Source organism: Mauremys reevesii, linkage group 6 (genome assembly GCF_016161935.1).
Source record: "Mauremys reevesii isolate NIE-2019 linkage group 6, ASM1616193v1, whole genome shotgun sequence".
NCBI classification, from domain to species: Eukaryota; Metazoa; Chordata; order Testudines; family Geoemydidae; genus Mauremys; species Mauremys reevesii.
The window spans coordinates 111,273,804-111,294,176 of NC_052628.1; the positions used below are offsets into that span (position 1 = coordinate 111,273,804).

Consider the following 20,373-nt stretch of genomic DNA (forward strand, 5'->3'; position numbering starts at 1 on the left):
CTACTCCCATCATATTTTACAACTGGGTGTAGGGTGACCAGATAGTAAGTGTGACAAAATTGGGACAGGAGGTGGTAGGTGCCTATATAAGAAAAAGCCCCAAATATTAGGACTGTCCCTATACATTTGGGATATGTGATCACCCTAGCTGGGTGCCTGAAATTCAAACTATTGGCATAAATCATTTATTTAAGAACAGGTGCTTTCTATTTGGCCTTGTAAAACAACAATTTCCTCAACACAAATCCCAGTCATCAGGCTAACACATCTCACCAAGGCACAGATGGGCCACCATGTGCAGCAATATTTTTTAAATCCATTCAGTTCCCCTAGGGCATAGGCAGGATCCCCAGGGTCAACACTGGGTCCTTAAAAAGATAAGTGCCAAAAGTGCATAGTAATGCACCAGGCACTTCAGGTGGGGAATGCACAGCACTGCAAGAGGGATTATAGGAAATCCTACTTGGAGGCTGCCCCCTGGCATGTCTGAATAAACTGTCACAAGGCAATAGCAGCAGGTTGGATGGGGGTCCTCTCCAGATTCTCATCAGTTCCTTGGAATGTAACACTGAGAGGCAGGTTTATTTCTATACCCTAAGCAAGTCACAGAAGGGGATTAATTTTCATTGTGGCAATTACTGGCACAAGAAATTCTCTCAGCACAACAGAATGGCACGGGCCACCCAATTCTTGCATTATCTCATCCAGAAAACCAATAGCTGCTGAGAGTTCAATAGGCTGCTTGTGAGTAAAAGGTTTGAGATACGCCATTCACTCTTGCCAGATTCACTCTTGCAGCCTGACTGTGAAAAGATGAAGAAATGCTCCCTGACACACTCAACTGACTCACTCAGTAATTGAAGGACACATGTGGGACAGCTAATATCTTTTGGGGCATTGCTGTAGCAGAGTTGAGCAAAAATTGGAATTTCTATCCTGTGAGAAATTTCAATATTTCAACATTTTTTGACCCACATTTACTTAAAAAGTTGAAATATTAAGTATTTTGTGAAACAAAATATTCTGAAAAGCTTTGTATTTGGAAGTGCTCTGGGTGTCCCTAAATCTCAGACTGAAGGAAGCTCATACTGAATAATGGGGGATGGATCACTCAATAATTACCCTGTTCAATACATTCTCTCAGAAACATCTGGCACCTCCCACTGTCAGAAGACAGGATACGGGCCAGATGGACCATTGGTCTGACCCAATATGATCATTCTTATGTTCTTATTTAAATAAAGAGACAGATTCTTGAATGGCCCTAAGATTGACAGAATTTGATCCTTTATAAATAAACATATATTTAATAATTATGTTAACTGAATATGTGGGATTCTCCAAAACGAATAGTTTGAAGTCTGAGTCAGAGTTGGGGACAATTTTTATGTTATCCTAGCTCATTTATGTGTCCTTTGTCTTCGATAAACTTTTCTTCCTTATTGGGGGTTGGACTAGATGACCTCCTGAGGTCCCTTCCAACCCTGAGATTCTATGATTTGATCATGTTAAATATTTTTGGTACAAAAAATTAGTCCTTTACAGTGACAAAATAAGGTAAATTAATTAATACATGAAGATTGCTAAGGAAGGACGTCTGTGTAGCTCTTCCACTAGTGCTACTAGGGGTAGAATTGTGGACGTGCTATAATGCTTGCTTTTACTTTAAAAAACCTGTTGCAAAAGTAGATTAGCCAGGCCCACTGGGAGATAATTGATGTTAAAAACTGGATGTTTGCTGACTATGCATGGAAGACTTTGCCTATAAAAAGGTAATAAATAAATATTGTAAAATAAATATGCTGGTCTATTGCACTGGTTTATTGTCACATTATGTTCTTACGCAGCTAACAGAGAAGTACAATGTAGTATAATGAAGCTAACATTTGGGAGAGTACATCTCTTATTCCAGCATTCCTGACCTTAGTCCCAAGAGCAATTGAAAACACAGCAGCAGTGACAGGTTTGTTTGTTTTTTAAATATATCCATAATGGGCTTTATCTACATAGACTGTAGCTCTGATTTGGAAAAATGTCTGTGAAAATTGGAGAGTAAATGAAAATGCTTTCAGGCAATGTAACCATTGTGAAATGTAAGTGATATATACAATGGGTATTCACAGACACACACACACAAAATATATATATATACACCTGGCATATGGAGTTGCAGTACCACTCAGGTTTGGTCCAACCGCCCCTCTGTCATGACAGTGGCTGGACCAAAACGGAGTGGCTCTGTGACCCTGTACATAACACCTGGAGGAGAAAACCAAGCGCCACATGACAGGAGCTACTGCTGAAGAGTGAGTGGAGTGCAGATTTGCTCTCCACCCACCCCAGCTGCTCCCCTCTGCACTTGACTAGGAGAAGCGGATGTTTTCCCTAGGCCCAGGCTTAATGATAGGTTAATCTGGCCTCAGACGTGGTAACCCATTTAGAGTCTTATCAAGACGCATCATTTAGGAACACTTGTCCACTTAAATGATAAGATCTTAAATACAGGGGCTGCCTTTTACTATGTGTTTGTGGCATGACTAGCATGGTAGGGTTGAGGCCTCTAGTCACTACTATAATACAAATAAATATGCTGAATATAAAAAAATCATGGAGCAGGACCTCAAGGAGCAGGTCCTCAAGGAATCCATTCTGAAGTACTTGGAGAAGAGAAAGGTGATCAGGAACAATTAGGATGACCAGATAGCAAGTGTGAAAAATTGGTACAGGGAATGGAGGGTAATAGGAGCCCATATAAAAAAAGCCCCAAATATTGGGACTGTCCTTATAAAATCAGGACATCTGGTCAACCTAGGAACAGTCAGCATGGATTCGCAAAGGGCAAATCATGCCTGACCAACCTGATTGCCTTTTATGATGAGATAACTGGCTCTGTGGATATGGGAAAAGTGGTGGACGTGATATATCTTGACTTTAGCAAAGCTTTTGATATGGCCTCCCACAGTATACTTGCTAACAAGTTAAAAAAGTATGGATTGGATGAATGGACTATAAGGTGGATAAAAGCTGGCTAGATCGTCAGGCTAATGGGTAGTGATCAATGGCTCGATGTCTAGTTGGCAGCCAGTATCAAGTGGAGTGTCCCAGGGGTCTGTCATGCAGCAAGTTTTGTTCAACATCTTCATTAATGATCTTTATGATGGGATGGATTGCACACTCAGCAATTTCATGGATGATACTAAACTGGGGGAGAGAGGTAGATACACTGGAGTGTAGGTCCAGAGTGACCTAGACAAATTGGAGGATTGCGCCAAAAGAAATCTGATGAGGTTCAACAAGGACAAGTGCAGAGTCCTGCACTTAGGACGGAAGAATCCCATGCACTGCTACAGGCTGGGGACCGAGTGGCTAGGCAGCAGTTCTGCAGAAAAGGACCTGTAGATTACAATGGGAGAAAAGCTGAATATGAGTCAACAGTGTGCCCTTGTTGCCAAGAAGTCTAATGGCATATTGGGCTGCATTAGTAGGAGCGTGGCCAGCAGATTGAGAGAAGTGGATTATTCCCCTCTATTTGGCACTGGTGAGGCCACATCTGGAGTATTGCATCCAGTTTTGGGCCCCCCCACTACAGAAAGGATGTGGACAAATTGGAGAGAGTCCAGCGGAGGGCAACAAAAATGATTAGGGGGCTGGGGCACATGACTTATGAGGAGAGGCTGAGGGAAATGGGCTTGTTTAGTCTGCAGAAGAGCAGAGTGAGGGGGGATTTGATAGCAGCCTTCAAATACCTGAAGTGTGGTTCCAAAGAGGATGGAGCTTGGCTGTTCTCAGTGGTGGCAGATGACAGAACAAGGAGCAATGGTCTCCAGTTGCAGTGGGAGAGGTCTAGGTTGGATATTAGGAAAAACTATTTCACTAGCAGGGTGATGAAGTACTGGAGTTACCTAGGGAGGTGGTGGAATCTCTATCCTTAGAGGTTTTTACGGTCTGGCTTGACAAAGCCCTGGCCGGGATAACTTAGTAGATGTTGGTCCTGTTTTGAACAGGGGGTTTGACTAGATGACCTCTTGAGGTCTCTTCCCACCCTAATCTTCTATGATTCTATGATCACCGAGACAATGTGATATGATATATTTTGGTGAAGGTAAATGTTACTATAGCATCCAATGGACAGGTAGAGTTCAACAGAGAAAAATGGAGTATAATTATGGTTTAATTGATTTTAATTATGTTTGTTTGACTGCTTATTGAACTCATACCAGGCTTTCATTTAATAACTTTTTTTCTTTTTTTTTTTTTTAAAGAAACTTATTTTTCTCAAGAGTTTTCTGCCTCTTTTGGCATATTGAGAGTAGCTGCGAGTTTTGCATTTGGGTGATGATGGCCAGATTGACTAATCTGCATTTCCCCCCAGGAAAATCAAGTATTTTATTTTAGGATTTGGCCATGAGTCCTAACACAGGCCATATCACTTTGGGACTGGGGAAGGCTCTTCAAATGTTCAATTTAAATGGAATGCACGTACACACACAATGGAACCACATACTCAAAGAACAGTTGGGGAATTAGGCCTAAGGAATATCTATTTAAGGACCCAGTTCTGGGAAGAGCTAAGCTGCTCATACTATAGCACTTTGGCTGCCATATAAGCCAATGGGAATTAAGGGCACTCTGAACCTCTCAGAAGGGGAGCAACAACTTCCAGGACCGGGATCTAAATCAGAGTTATCCAATAAGCACATCAATAATAAAATATCAAAAGGTTCAATTTTGTATATATATTAGAGCTACATATGGCTCTCAGATTCCAAGCATGCAAGCAGCTATATACAAGAGCATCAGGAAAATCTTGTTATTAAAGAACTAAAATTGACAGCAGCAATAACAGTGAGAAAACAGAAGCAGCACAAGGTTTAAAGTGCCAGTTCCGTGATATTGAAATTGATGGATGAGCCGACAGAATCCAGAACACTTCCAAAGCGAAGGACATGAATCTCTGAAACACTACTGAGAGATGAGATATAAGGTCTTGTTGAGTGCCTCATTTACACAGACTCACCTTACGGTTGGAGACTATAACAGAGTTATATGGGAGCTCATACAACATGTGCGCTGCATTTTGAAGAGCAGCCATTTTTCCAAGCCACCAAACCTGGAAGGTGAATTTGTTCAATTATTATTATTATCCACCAGCAAAAACAAGGGATTTCTGAGCAAGGAAAGTACCTGCTTTTATTTGTCTGTACTGCATTCAGGAAAACAGGACTTTGTGTATATTTTTTGTAATTGAAGATTGCACCAAGAATATACCTGCCTCTAATAACTTATTTGTCATCCTAATGGAAACAACTCTGCCAACCCCCTGAATACCAACTAGCCACTCAGACCAAAGGGAAACAATAGTGAACTGTTGCTTGTCTTTCTGACAAAAATAACCATCTGACTGCAGCCTACAGCTTGCAAGCTTTAACCTCCATCTTACAACCAAATCAGATTGTGTGTTGCAGGAGTAGTAGCAGAATAAATATTGAAATGAGTTTTATAAATAATGGGTTTCCTACGACACGTTGTGCTAGCCATTTCTGCTGCTTCATTTCTGAACTCTGCTTGGAGGACGCAGAGCCACCATTAGTCAAAGAGACACAATCCATATTTGGGCTTGTAGCTGTGTCTGAAATCTCCTCAGAGCTGTAACATGGCTTGCATCTAACTCTCATCATATTTGCAGTGCTCAGAAATCAGGGTGGTCGCCAGCTGTGAGAAAGAAGGGGTTATTCTGTATCATGGTTTTAGCTACTGTGGCATGGTTAATAACCTCCTGTCACCATCAAACAGAAAACTGAGGCACAAACAAGTTTTAAAGTTTTGAAAAATAAATTACATCTCAACAGTCAAACACCTAAATCCATATTGAGGTGCCTAACATGGCGTTGTAACATGGCCACCCCCAACCAATACTAAAGGTATGCAGTGGGTGAGGTAATCATTTTTATTGGACCAACTTCTGTTTGTAAGAGAGACACACTTTTGCACTTACACAGAGCTCTTCAAAAGCTGGGCCAATAAAAGATATTACCTCACCTACCTTATCTCTCTAATATCCTGGGACAGACACTGCTACAATAACACTGCACCTATCAATCAATACTATCAGGAGATCAGAATAAATGCTTCTATCCTTCTAGAGAAACATAATATGTCAGCAACTCAGCGCTCATAGGCAACCCTCCAATAAACTCTATTGTGCATTCAGACCCAAGTTCTGCCCTCTTCCCATGGCTCTGGAAGACCCTGACTTAACAGAACCAGTGTGGAAAGATGCACAGGATCTGTGAATGATGTGGGTCCCTTGAACTCTGGTATGCAAAACGTTTGTAGGTTGGCCAGGGAAGACCCAAGGCAGGTAGATTCAGGATTATATACATCCAATGACCATTCTGCCCCAAGGGAGGCAGAATATTTTGGCAGCAAGAGAGTACTGCAGAACCGAGACTACAATAGCACCAACAAAGCCGCTTGGGATTACAGAAATCAGGAAACATTTATTAAAAAAACAACTACACTTAAAGACAAATAGGCATCCATACAGCTTGAGTTCCGGCCTTCTATCTCTTGTTTACCTAGGACGACACCATCTGGAACTCTGTACATCACACAAACATCCAGTGGCTGAGTAATATTCTGCTATTAAACCTACCATTTTACACATAGCTGCTTTAATTCTATGACACAAGGCAGTATTCATTCCTTCCCAGATCCGGTGGCGAACCCCAGCTCACAGTCCAGCAAATCAGACTGTAAACATTTGTAGTCCTTTGGAACGCAACAAACAACAGAAATCAAAAGATATTTTAATATACTTTGACAGTGTCCTTGTAAGCCTAAAGTAACTTAAAAGTGAATTCCTAGAACTTTACTTTGCAGCAAGATCACAATTTCAATACGTTTGTGTCATGTAGAAATTTGATTTAAATGCCATATATAAATCAGACTGATTAATTTCAGTCCTCAGTTTTGACTTCTGCCCTGAATTTTATTGCAGAAATTTCACAGAAAGTCGTCACGCTACCCACAGTGATAAGATAATTATTGATATTCCTGAGAACAAGGTAAATGATCATAGACACTGAATGATTATGCAGACTGTCAAGGACTCCAAAAGGATACTGTGAAGTAAATATAGGAGAACAATCTCCTTACTGATTGGGTTTCCTGAGGCTATTTCTGAAAAGTTGCAGGTCTGGCTATATTTAGCCACAAGGATGAAATTAGAATGGAGATAATTAAATACAGAAAATATAGAAGATGGAGAGGTCATAGAGACTGTTTTCTACGGCATCGGATTTATGCTGTTTTGTATTAACATCAGAGTTAGTTTTCTCTGTCCTTTCAATACATTGTATTAGGTTCCCTATGATTACTTATTTTCCTTTTCGTCTTCTATCCCTCAGATTTAATGAGTGGCTTTTCAAAATCAGGTGTTTCTAGCCACATGCCCAACCTGACATTTTGGGATGGATTGGGTCACTCAGAGATGCATATTGGTAGAGGAGCATTGCTCCAGTGGGATCTCCAGGCATGTACAATGGTTCCTGGAGCTTCAGGGAGTACAAGTCAAGAATGGTCACTGCACCACTATTGAAAAAGGTATAATTTCCAATCCCCTCAACATCTGGACAGCTCAAAGTGGCCCTTCCAATCCCTCAAAGCTCTTTGCAAAAGCTTTTGCTGACCGCAGTATTAGCCCTGCTGGGTCTTGGAAGCATTGGTGTGATTAAAGCGGATCAAAATAGGAAGGGGAGGCTCACCAATTCTGGTGGTTGCAGGTCATCCTGGGTGCATTAACATTATATGGTGAAGTGAAGTTGCCTCATCTTGTGTGGTGAGATAGGGAAGAGAATGGGGACAAGGGAGTAAATGTATCTGAAAAGAGTCCACATCCCCAAGCAGCTCAACAAGAGTGAGTGAGTGAGTGAGCGTGTATAGCAAGTTGCAGGGTGTGTAAGCTTAAGCTCCCATCCATTCTGTTTTATCCATTCCTGTTATTCTACACATCACACATGGATTTTTAATTCAAAGCATATCAGAACTTCAGATTAATTTACAAAGTAATACTGCTCACATTAATTGTTTTGTTTTACCATCAACACCTTTTCTGTCTTCTTGCTTTGTCTAATATGACCCTTGGTCATAGTGAATCATACTTCACTCCACTTCAGTGGAACTGGGTGTAGAGTAAGGTACTATACAACATGAGTGTGTCAAACTTCGGGTCTATGTTTGCCTGAGTGAGGATCAGTTTACATTATCCTTAACACTGAATAATACCTTTATGCAGGAAAAGTCTCAGTGAAGTCAATGATGGAGTACTGTTTAAACCATCATAAGGAAGAGTACATCTACACTGCAAAATGTGTGTGCTCTAAACTTGGGTTAGCTAACTTGAGTTAAAATAGCAGTGAAGACATGACAACTTTGCTTTTAACTCAGGTTAGCAGCTTCAGTTCAGCCTCAGGCTCCAACTCCAGTTGCTAACCTGAGTTAACAGCAGAGTTGTTGTGCCTTCACTGCTATTTTAACCCATTAAGAAAACTGTTTTTTTTCCAGTGTAGACATACCCTGAACATATACTACTTAGCCCATAGAATGTTGGCTGTTGAGGACCGGGACTGTGTGTGATAGGGTGTGCACCCCACATCAGCACTCACAGGGTTAACAAGGACCTGAGAAGTCACTTGGCGTCACATGACAGGAGGAGGGCAAGGGCTGATTGAAAATGAAGCCCAGCTCGGGAAGGACTGGGCCGGCACTATAAAGCCAAGAAGCTAAGAGCAGAAAGGGGCTGCAAGGAAAGAAACCTACCATGTCTTCCTGAGAGGAGAGAGATCATCATGAGCAAAGAAGACAGCCATAGGGAAAGTAAGCACTCTGGCTTACTGGATCCTGCAATGGAGAAAGGAATCTGACATGAGGCTACAAGGGGTGTAATAGCCACAGGGAGCAGAGTAGGGTCCAGTGGCAAACCCAGAATGAGAAGGGAAGATAGAGCAGCTTGGTAGGAAGGAGGCCAGGGAAACAGCAATGGGGACTGAGGACATGGATTACAGGTTATAGGGTCCCCTGGCCTACAACCTGGTGTATTGGGTGGGCCTGGGTTCCCCTACCAGCCAATGACAAAGCACAGGTCCCAAGCCGGGGCTGAATATCACCTAGAGAAAGCATTTGGATATTTGACCTGTTGGACTTTGTTACCCCAGAAGGAGTGGACTAAATGGTCACCTGGCCAGAGTGCCAAGTTACCAGATGAAAGACAATAGCACAGTGAGCAACAAGCTGCAAGGGTGCACCCGACGCAGGGGCAGCTGCATTCCCAGATGCAAGGAGTTGCACTATCAGTGAGTGTTACAGTGCAACCCCATTACACTGTGTCTGTCTTAATTCTGTAGAGAACTGTGCAAAGTTATGGTGGTGGTGCTATACACACATTTCTTATAAATGGTTATTTAAAAGCTATGTCAGTGTAACCTGCACAGAAGACAAATCATTTTAGATAACTGCCTTTCTTGTCACATGCTCTGCACTTTATCTTATTAAAAGGAAGCAATTTTATTACCATTATCTGTTTTTGTGAATGTCTTATTTAGAAGACAGTGACTTGGTAGTACTGTTAAACAGAAGGGAGGGAGATTATGGAAAGAAAAGGGCGAAAAACAGATTGAGATAAAGAGAGATGTTGTCTTTGAATGAACACACACCACATATCTAGCCATCTGTTTTTGGAAAGGAATATAGGATATATGAAAGGTAGATCAGTTTCATCTAACTCCAAGTAACAGACTAGATTTGACTGTTAACTGAAGCCTGTTCCAGGCTTGGTACTGCCATCATGCTACAGACAGGTTTATCGACACGCTGGATAATTATTCACAATTGGAATAGGGGCAGGAGAAAACACACAAAAGAATCCACAGAAATGTTATATAAACAAAATCAATCAGCAAATGCTCAAGAGTTACTGAGGAAATGGCTACATAAATAAAATCATAGCTCTCCTACCCCATTTATATGCTGTGCAAGGAATAAGACAAGTTAGCACAGTAAGTGGTGCTGCTCAGGGTGTGAGGCAAAATATGATACAGTAACTCCTCACTTAAAGTCGTCCCAGTTAACATTGTTTCGTTGTTACATTGCTGATCAATTAGGGAACATGCTCATTTAACGTTGTGCAATGCTCCCTTCTAATGCCCTTTGGCAGCTGCCTGCTTTGTCCACTGCTTGCAGGAAGAGCAGCCTGTTACAGCTGTCTGGTGGGGGCTTGGAACCAGGGTGAACCGGCAGCCCCCCATCAGCTCCCTGCTCCCCTAAGTTCCCTGTGCTGCAGCCGCCCAGCAGGCTAGGAATTGCAGCTGTTCCTCCCCCCACTGCCATGTGCTGCTCCTGCCGTCTGCCTTGGAGCTGCTCCCCGAGACTCCTGCTTGTTGTGCAGGGCGGGGAGCTAATGTCAGGGTGTCCCCCTCCTCCCTGCTCCTACACCCTGCTTACCCCGTCTCCATATAGGGCAGGGAGGGGACACAGATGGTGAGAGACAGAGAGAGCCTGGGGCAGCAGCTGCTGTCTCAACTTCCTCATCCACTTAAAAAGACAATGAACTTAAGAGTGGGTCAGCTTACTTAAAGGGGCAGTGTGCATATCTCTCTCTCTGTCCCACACATAAGATGTGTGTCTGTCTCTGTCTGCTATGCTATCTCCCCTCCCTCCATGACTGCTGCCTTGTAGAGTGAGAGGCTACATTAAAAACAATGCGTTAACCCTTGAGGGCTCAGCCAAGTGCTAGTTCATCATTTAGCACAGGGGTTCTCAAACTAGGGGTCAGGACCCCTCAGGGGGGTCACGAGATTATTACATGGGGGGGTCACAAGCTGTCAGCCTCGACCCCAAACCCCACTTTGCCTCCTGCATTTATAATGGTGTTAAATATATATAAAAAAGTATTTTTAATTTATATGAGAGGGTCACACTCAGAGGTTTGCTATGTGAAAGGGGTCACCAGTATAAAAGTTTGAGAACCACTGACTTAGCAGCAAGGCATTCCCTGGGAAATATCCCATCCTCTTCCACCCTCTAACTTCACCACCTCAACCAAGCTTCACAATCATCATAGCTGTGAACAGTATTAAATTGTTTGTTTAAAACGTATACTGTGTGTACATCTATATAATATATCCTTTTTTGTCTGGTGAAAAAAATTTCCCTGGAACCTAACCCCCCCATTTCCATTAATTATTATGGGGAAATTAGATTCGCTTAACATAGTTTCACTTAAAGTCGCATTTTTCAGGAACATAACTACAACGTTAAGTGAGGAGTTACTGTATTCTCCCACCACATTATATGTAGATTACAAGACAGACTATGCAAACCATCTCTGGCTGTGGAAAGAGGACATGGATCATCATGTAAATTGCAAAACATGAATATAGCCAAGATGCCAGCAACAGAGATATGCAAGTTGCTTCTGAGCAAATTTGCAAAAATAAGTATCATGTGTTGGGCTGGTGTGATGGGTTTCATTTCAGCTTATGGCGGCAGGTTTTTTCTTGGACTTGATGCACTTGTCTGAGTAGCTGGATATGCACTTCTGCCCATGTGGACGCAGACTTTAGTGTATATGGACAAGATATAGACTTAGATTATGGCAACTCAACAACACCTATAGTAGGAGAAGGTTGCTTCCCATAGGAAGTTGCTTGACTCTTCTACTCAGTAAAAGTGCCAGGTTAGACTTATATTTTTTGCTAAACAGGGATGGAAAAAGACAATGAGATTCTTTGTTGTATAAACAGGCTAAGAATACTTGCCAGAGTGTGGGAAAGATGCTACTGGCTGATATGAACAGCTCTACCGTATAAGAACAGCCATACCGGGTCAGACCAAAGGTCCATCTAGCCCAGTATCTGACTACCAACAGTGGCCAATGCCAGGTGCCCCAGAGGGAGTGAACCTAACAGGCAATGATCAAGTGATCTCTCTCCTGTCATCCATCTCCATCCTCTGACGAACATCCTCTGACCCTCCTGGCTAATAGCCATTTATGGACTTAGCCACCATGAATTTATCCAGTTCTCTTTTAAACACTGTTATAATCCTAGCCTTCACAACCTCCTCAGGTAAGGAGTTCCACAAGTTGACTGTGCGCTGCGTGAAGAAGAACTTCCTTTTATTTGTTTTAAACCTGCTGCCCATTAATTTCATTTGGTGACCCCTAGTTCTTGTATTATGGGAATAAGTAAATAACTTTTCCTTATCCACTTTCTCAACATCACTCATGATTTTATATACCTCTATCATATCCCCCCGTAGTCTCCTCTTTTCCAAGCTGAAGAGTCCTAGCCTCTTTAATCTTACCTCATATGGTACCCTCTCCAAACCCCTAATCATCTTAGTTGCCCTTTTCTGAACCTTTTCTAGTGCTAGAATATCTTTTTTTGAGGTAAAGAGACCACATCTGTACACAGTATTCGAGATGTGGGCGTACCATGGATTTATATAAGGGCAATAATATATTCTCAGTCTTATTCTCTATCCCCTTTTTAATGATTCTTAACATCCTGTTTGCTTTTTTGACCGCCTCTGCACACTGCATGGACATCTTCAGAGAACTATCCATGATGACTCCAAGATCTTTTTCCTGATTCGTTGTAGCTAAATTAGCCCCCATCATATTGTATGTGTAGTTGGGGTTATTTTTTCCAATGTGCATTACTTTACATTTATCCACATTAAATTTCATTTGCCATTTTGTTGCCCAATCACTTAATTTTGTGAGATCTTTTTGAACTCCTTCACAATCTGCTTTGGTCTTAACTATCTTGAGTAGTTTAGTATCATCTGCAAACTTTGCCACCTCACTGTTTACCCCTTTCTCCAGATCATTTATGAATAAATTGAATAGGATTGGTCCTAGGACTGACCCTTGGGGAACACCACTAGTTACCCCTCTCCATTCTGAGAATTTACCATTAATTCCTACCCTTTGTTCCCTGTCTTATAACCAGTTCTCAGTCCATGAAAGGACCTTCCCTTTTATCCCATGACAGCTTAATTTACGTAAGAGCTTTTGGTGAGGGACCTTGTCAAAGGCTTTCTGGAAATCTTAGAACACTATGTCCACTGGATCCCCCTTGTCCACATGTTTGTTGACCCCTTCAAAGAACTCTAATAGATTAGTAAGACACAATTTCCCTTTACAGAAACCATGTTGAGTATTGCTCAACAGTTTATGTTTTTCGATGTGTCTGACAATCTTATTCTTAACTATTGTTTCGACTAATTTGCCCGGTACTGACGTTAGACTTACCGGTCTGTAATTGCCAGGATCACCTCTAGAGCCCTTTTTAAATATTGGTGTTACATTAGCTAACTTCTAATCATTGGGTACCGAAGCCGATTTAAAGGACAGGTTACAAACCTTAGTTAATAGTGCCGCAACTTCACATTTAACTTCTTTCAGAACTCTTGGGTGAATGCCATCTGGGGAATATCACAGCAGTCACTGTATAAAGTGCAGCATTTCACGATGTTTCGAAGTGACGGTGCTAGGCACAAAATAAGACACAAAATGAAATTTCAAAGCAAAACAGAAAAGAAATCTAAGCCTTGTAACCCTATTCTTTTTTTCTCTCCAGTCTTCAGGTTTTGGGCCCTTCATTTGAATTATTAAAGAGAGACACTGTCCTGGTTTAGAAATCTGAAATGTTGCCATGTCTGTTACTTTTGAACATTCAGCAGTATATTTTAAAACAAAGAAAAGGAAAATAAGCAGTTGTCAGTGTCAAAAGTTAGATGATTAAGTCTTGAAATATTTGGATGATTGCATAGATGCAAAAAACTATATTTGTTTTAAAGGCACAGTGCCTTTATCATTCAGATGCTTGTTGACATCTGGTTGCCTGGCTATTTCTTATTCCTTGCAAAGGTCTAACTCCTCTGCAGGGTGATACTCAAGACTAGATTAACTTGAGAAATAGCAAACATGAAAACTGTTTTGCTTTAACTTGAATTTGTTTTTGTCCTTCTCCTCTATACACGTCAGTCATTCTCTCTAACGTTGGACAGACTCAGTAAAGCAGCAAAAAACTGTTTTGTATCTGTCTTTTGAGAGTAGAAGTTTGCCATCCCTTTTTTCAGACTTTCTTTGGGTGGGGTTAAAGGCAACACTTCAATTTCTGTTTAATAGCTGGAAATAGCTCAAATATTTCAGTAAGAGAGTGAGGTAATACCTTTTGTTGGACCAACTGCATTTTGGGAAAAAGACAAACCTCCCTGTGTAAGCCTGTCTTTCTCCAGCAGAAGTTGGTCAATAAAATATATTACCTCATGCACCTTATCTCTATAATATCCTGGGACTAACATGGCTACCACAACACTGCAAACAGATATTCAGATATCATGGGCCTGATTCTCAATTACGTTGAGGCCACCTTATAACTCCCTGGTAGGGTAAACAGGCCTTTATGTGGGAATAAATCGTGTCTGCAATCTCTTTAAGGCCCCTTTCAACTGCTAGAGTGAGTAAAGGCCTCTTATTGTAAACAAGATTCAGGTCCTTTAAATATAGAAATACTTGCAGTCCTTTAATGTGATAACTCAATTATTGCCTATCTTCATCAGCTTAACATTTGTGGACACCCACAATTCTAATCGATCCAGGTTTTCCCCCTTTTCACTGACAGGGATATTTCATGTTAAAGGGATTTTTAATGGCAAAATAAAATATTCACCAAAATGCTCAAACCTGAGTGCCTAAAGCTAAGCAGAAGTGGTTGCCTTCCAGAGCTGCTGAGCACCCACAGACCTCTCAAAAATCAGGCCACTTTCAATTTGGTGCCTAAATAAAGATTTAGCTGCCTAACTTTAGGCACAGAAGTTTGAGCATGTTCAATGTTATATTTTACCATAAAAAATAACCCCTTTAACATGGAATCTATGAAAGGGGGGGAGGGGGGATGACCTGGATGATCACCATGATTTTTCTAACATGTCAATTAATATGTAAGAATGCAGTTTTAATTAGGAATGCTGTAGGCATCATGAAATTCACCTGGATTTTTTTCTCATCAGTACCATTAATTAGCACATTTTCTTTGAATTAGAGCTTCTACTGCCTTTGCAAAAAAGGTCATTGAAGGTCAGAATGTTTAGGTTTACACACAGCAGTGCCAGAGAAGTTGCTCTCCTCCCAACACAGCTACCAGTGTTTGGTTAAATTAGAACACTGTCACTGAGTTTATGGCCACAGAGTATAAAGTCAGGCCCCAGGGTCAGATTTTCAAGAGAGCTCAGTTACTACGGTTCTCAAAGGGAATTACTAGATGCTGCAGACTTCTGAAAATTTGTAGCATTCATTTTAAATTGAATGAACTCATAGTTCTATTGAAAATTACAGTGAGTCCAGCTCCTGTGGCTACAGTTAAATATAAAGAGGGTGGAGATTTAGAGGCTTTAGGACTACATGAAAAATGAGGACAGTAACCACAAAGCACAATTACAAGTAAAATAATCTTATTTGTATTGTAAGTTATATGCTCATATCCATTTACACATCTGGAGAGAGTTCATATGCTGGTCAATGCCATATCCATACTCACATATCCAAAAATTTTATAGAGTTGGGTGGATTTCATGAGAGATGGGTGGTTCCTGCTGGGATCATCCCAATGAGGTCCTCCCACTTTAGCTTAATCATGGAACTTCTTTCATCGTGTTATGACCACGCCTATCCCTTATGCATATGCATGAAGGTTTCAACCCTCCTTTCCTTATCTGTACTGCCACACCTTATGAATCTTGGGATGCTCTGCTTTTCATAGGTTGTTCTCTCAGTTCTCCTTATTCTCATTAGCATATTATTAACATTTAAATCCACCTATTTCCAAGGTAACTTGTGGTCAAAACAGAACTTTCTGTGGAGTTACAATCAGGTGTCTTCACTCTTGATGGGTATAGTACAACATATTTCCTGCATCACACCTACTGGCCCATTTTTTCCAGTATCCCCAGGGAGGGATAGCTCAGTGGTTTGAGCATTAGCTTGCTAAACCCAGGGTTGTGAGTTCTATCTTTGAGGGGACCATTTAGGGATCTGGGGCAAAAATCTGATCTGTCTGGGGACTGGTCCTACTTTGAGCAAGGGGTTGGACTAGATGACCTCCTGAGGTCCCTTCCAACCCTGAGATTCTATGATTCAGGTTGCCAGTTTTATTTCAGCTTCCATGTGCATATGCACTGACACAGTTTTTTATTATATAATCACAAATTTTAAGGTTATGCTTTATTTTCCCTCCCTCCCTCCCCCTCCAGCCCCAGAAAAACAGGATTTTTAAAAATATATATATTTTTAATGAAAATTTATGTAACATTTAGAAAGCCATTTTTCATCTAAAAACTTTTGAGAGAAAGCTTTGATCAACTCTACTGCAAAATAATCTCTATGCTATCCAGACCATTAGAAATAAAAGAACAAGCTCTTCTACCTCCTTCTTCACCAACAAAAGCCCAGTGACTTGTCTCCTGTATATATTTCTATCTGCTAACTGATCATATTTTAGATCAAGGACAAACAACTCAACCTCTCCTTTTGGAAGAAGGGCATGAAGACAGACTCGCCCTAGACATCTGTATTTCAACTGAAACAAAAAGGCAGCCTGCTCCTGAAGCACACAGAGAGATATCCCACATTTAAAGGTATGGTATGCGGCAAACAGAATGACCTCTGTCTAGCATGTCACAATCTTAAAATTCATTTGACTAGAACTTGTAACTAGCCATTGAAGACAAATATGCATGGTTATAACATTGCAACTGCTCTGCTGCTGACTTCACAATTCTTTCATTGCATTAACTACAGATTACGGAAGACATATTGCACCGTGAATAGGCCATGAAGTTTTTGTTTCATTTTTATACAACAGGGTGACAGGTTCACCCTGGGATGTCACCTTGAACTGAGGTACAGCTAAGCCTTCTGTCTCACTAATTTGGGTTCCTTCTTGCACCTGACATTGTGACAAGCTGGAAAGCCCTCGAAGCTTTCACTCACACCAACATCCACAGACAGGGACCACACCCAGTTGTGTTCATGAATGCTCTGCCAGCCACTCATGAACCCACAATAGAGAGGCTACAGCCAAAATACTCCAAGCTCCCCAGCGTAAAACTGCAGATCTGTACAGTCTTGCCCTCGTCAAAACCCGACCATTATGAATTTATTGCCCAGTCCACCACTTCTACAAAGGAAAGTGGATGACCAACTCTTGATCATGAGTGGAGATTTATCCCCTTTGCACTTCAAACAACACCCAGTGTTTTGGGTAAAATATAAAATAGATATATTAACTACAGAAAAATAGCTTTAAGTGATTATAAGTGGTAGCAAACAGATCAAAGTAGATTACCATAAGAAATAAAATGAAAACGCAAACTGAGTATATAATATTAGATAGGATCTGAATCTGACTGATGATGCAAGCAGTCCACCAAGTTTCCATACACAGGCTAGAAATCCCTTTAGCCTTGGACCAGCACTTCCCTCAGTTCAGTCTTTTTCCTTCGGTACTTTCAGGTGTGTTGCTGTAGGGAGAGTGAGGTTCAGTCATGATGTCATTTCCCCCTTTTATATTTTCTTCCAACTTTCTGGAAAGCTCTTTTGCTGTGACCTGGGTCAAACAGTTCCCATTGTGTAGTGCTATCTCTGAGAGGTTTCTATTGTACTCAGTTCCTGGTGTAATCCTTGTGCTTGTGTATATTTCCTCAATAAGCCATTAACAATGTTTGGTCTTTCTATTGTTGTACCTGAAAGGCTGGTTGTGGGTGTTGTCAATCTCACAACGTTTCAGTAGCCCATACTTAGCCAAACTCCATAGCTTCAAATAAGATAGCACATACAACCCAACGAGATATTAATGTGTAGCAGATCAAGACTTTAAGAATGATACTTCACAAGGCATACTATGTACGAAACATATCCTAATTATATGACAGTGGTGAATACGGGGGTCACAAATAGTATCACCCAGACAGCCCAATCAGAAGTGAGGCAAGGTGCTATACAAAACACAAGACACGGTCCCTCCCCTCAATAGTTTACAAGCTTAGTGCACGGAACAGACAGCTACACTTGCATAGAATCCATTCAAGTCAACTAGGTTCTATGCAGACACTGCAGTGATCTTTACACACATGCTATCAATAGTAGGACCTGGGACTAATGGATGGATCCTGCATGACTGAAGTCAGTTGTTGACTTAAATGGGAGTAGGATCAAGTCCTAAGATTACAAGTGACGGTTACTTTGACTGGGAACTCTTTGGGGCAGGGACTATATTTTGGTTCTGTGTTTGTACAACACCTACCACAACTAGTCCACGACAGGGACTTATACATGGTACCACAACACAAATAATAATAGTAATAAAAAAGAAGGGTGGCTGAGTGATGGATATTATCAAATATGTAAAACTGTTATGTAATGTATTTATATACATCCACAATTTTTAAGAGATAAAGTAGTCATCTGCCCCTCAAGCCACGCAGTTAGAGTTGGAAGGACGCCTCCTCTAATTAAGCTGGCTATACCTTACATGACAGCCAAGACTAACGTATACATCTTACCATGCACATTTCATAAGACAGAACTACAGATCTAGACATACAGGGTAAATACAGTATGTTACTGAGAATTATTGATTCCTAGCATATCCTTCGGTGAAATCATAGATGAAAGTGAAGCAAATGATGAAATGTACCTCTACTGGTATTCTCTTCCTATGTACCAATACTGCCTTAAGCAATTTCTCAAATTTTACATGGATAAAATTTCATTTCAGCAATGCACAAGAATATTTCACAAAGATCTACTACTGATTTTCTTGAGATATGACTTATGTTTTTTATTCTCCCTTTTATTCAGGAACAGAATGAACAGAAACAAAAAGATGCAGAAACAAAACAAATATAGAAGTACACATCAATGCAACATACAAAAAGTGTACTCCTGCTTTTGCCTAAATCCCTAATTTTATATGGTGCTTTTTATCTTTAGACCTCAAAGTGCTTTACTGTAAGTATCACTGCACACATTTTAGCAATGGGGAAACTGAGGCACAGAGGTGCCATGACTTGCAAAGTCACCCAGGATCACTCATCAGGCTAATGGCAGAGCGAGGAACAGACTCCAGGTCTTAGGACTACAAAGTCCAGTGCTCTTTCCACAAGGCTATGCTGTCACCCATAAATTGGTTATACAAGTTACTAATGTTACTTTTATAGTATAATCTCTCTCTTTAGCTCTTTATTGACAGGCAATTCCAATTGCCAAAATGGAAGTGGAATTTGGCAATTGAGAACTGAAGTATTTTCAGTAAACTAGAAAAAAAGTTTTTTTGACTGACAAACTAAAACAATTTTGTTTCCCAAAAAACAAATGGTTTTCAAATTTATGGTATAGTGACAAAACCCCACATTTTTTAAGGAAACTGATTTTTTTGGCAAACATTTCCATTACTCAAAAAGACTTTACAGCAGATTTTCAAGCATTTTTCAAATGTGCCTGCTATTAAAGACAACATTTTTTAAGGTGGTCATAGCTTATGCAACCAACTGTTCTGAGTGTAGATCTAAGCTAACTGGTCTTAAATCAATTTCTAACTAGTAGAGATTGGGATGAGACCTATGTTGGAGCAGATTATCCCTGCTCTGGGATTCTTACACCTTTATCTGCATCATCTAGTACTACTCACTGACAGAGACAGAATCCTGGACTGGACAGACTTTGTCTCTGACTCAGGCAATTCCTATATTCCAAAATGGCTGTCCAACAGCTGTAGTGTGATGCAACCCTGGATTTAGGATAAACAAGGACATTCCTTTATGGGAATGCCTTGTAGATTCTGCTAGAATTTAATCAACTTTCTACAAGTTTTAACCATCTTGTAGGACTGAAGGGAGAATGATCCCTTTTATAAAATGGCTCAGAATTCCTGGCTGGCGTTGATTAGTACAGTGATGAGCAGTGATCTGTTTTTTCTGCTCAGTTGTTCATGCTATTGTTACTTCCTCCTCCTAAAACTGCATGCTCTGTTCCCCTGGTGCATCCACTTGTTGCATCCTGTTAATAATGAATCTGCATGTTTTAGAATATTGTTAAATACCCATCTACTACTCTTGGCTTCATGTGTGCTACATTTTACAAGATTTTTCCAGGAAGGTTGCTCAAGAGAGGATTATTTTTGAACAAATCCAGCTGTAGTTACACACAGGCACCACTCTTGGTTAAAGTCAACATGAATTATATGCATACAAGAGAGGATAGAATTCAGATCCTTGTTTTTAACAACCAAAAAGTGAAAGCTGAGTATT

General features: G+C 40.8%; 1 long non-coding RNA gene across 1 annotated transcript; it reads left to right on the plus strand.

Moving 5' to 3' along the window:
• The first annotated feature begins 1,845 nt into the window (after nt 1-1,845).
• LOC120407580 lies at nt 1,846-18,979 on the plus strand. Its single transcript, XR_005600119.1, has 4 exons — nt 1,846-1,963; nt 7,001-7,067; nt 16,566-16,701; nt 18,926-18,979. It is a non-coding gene; the product is annotated as an uncharacterized LOC120407580 (long non-coding RNA).
• Nucleotides 18,980-20,373: the final 1,394 nt, after the last annotated feature.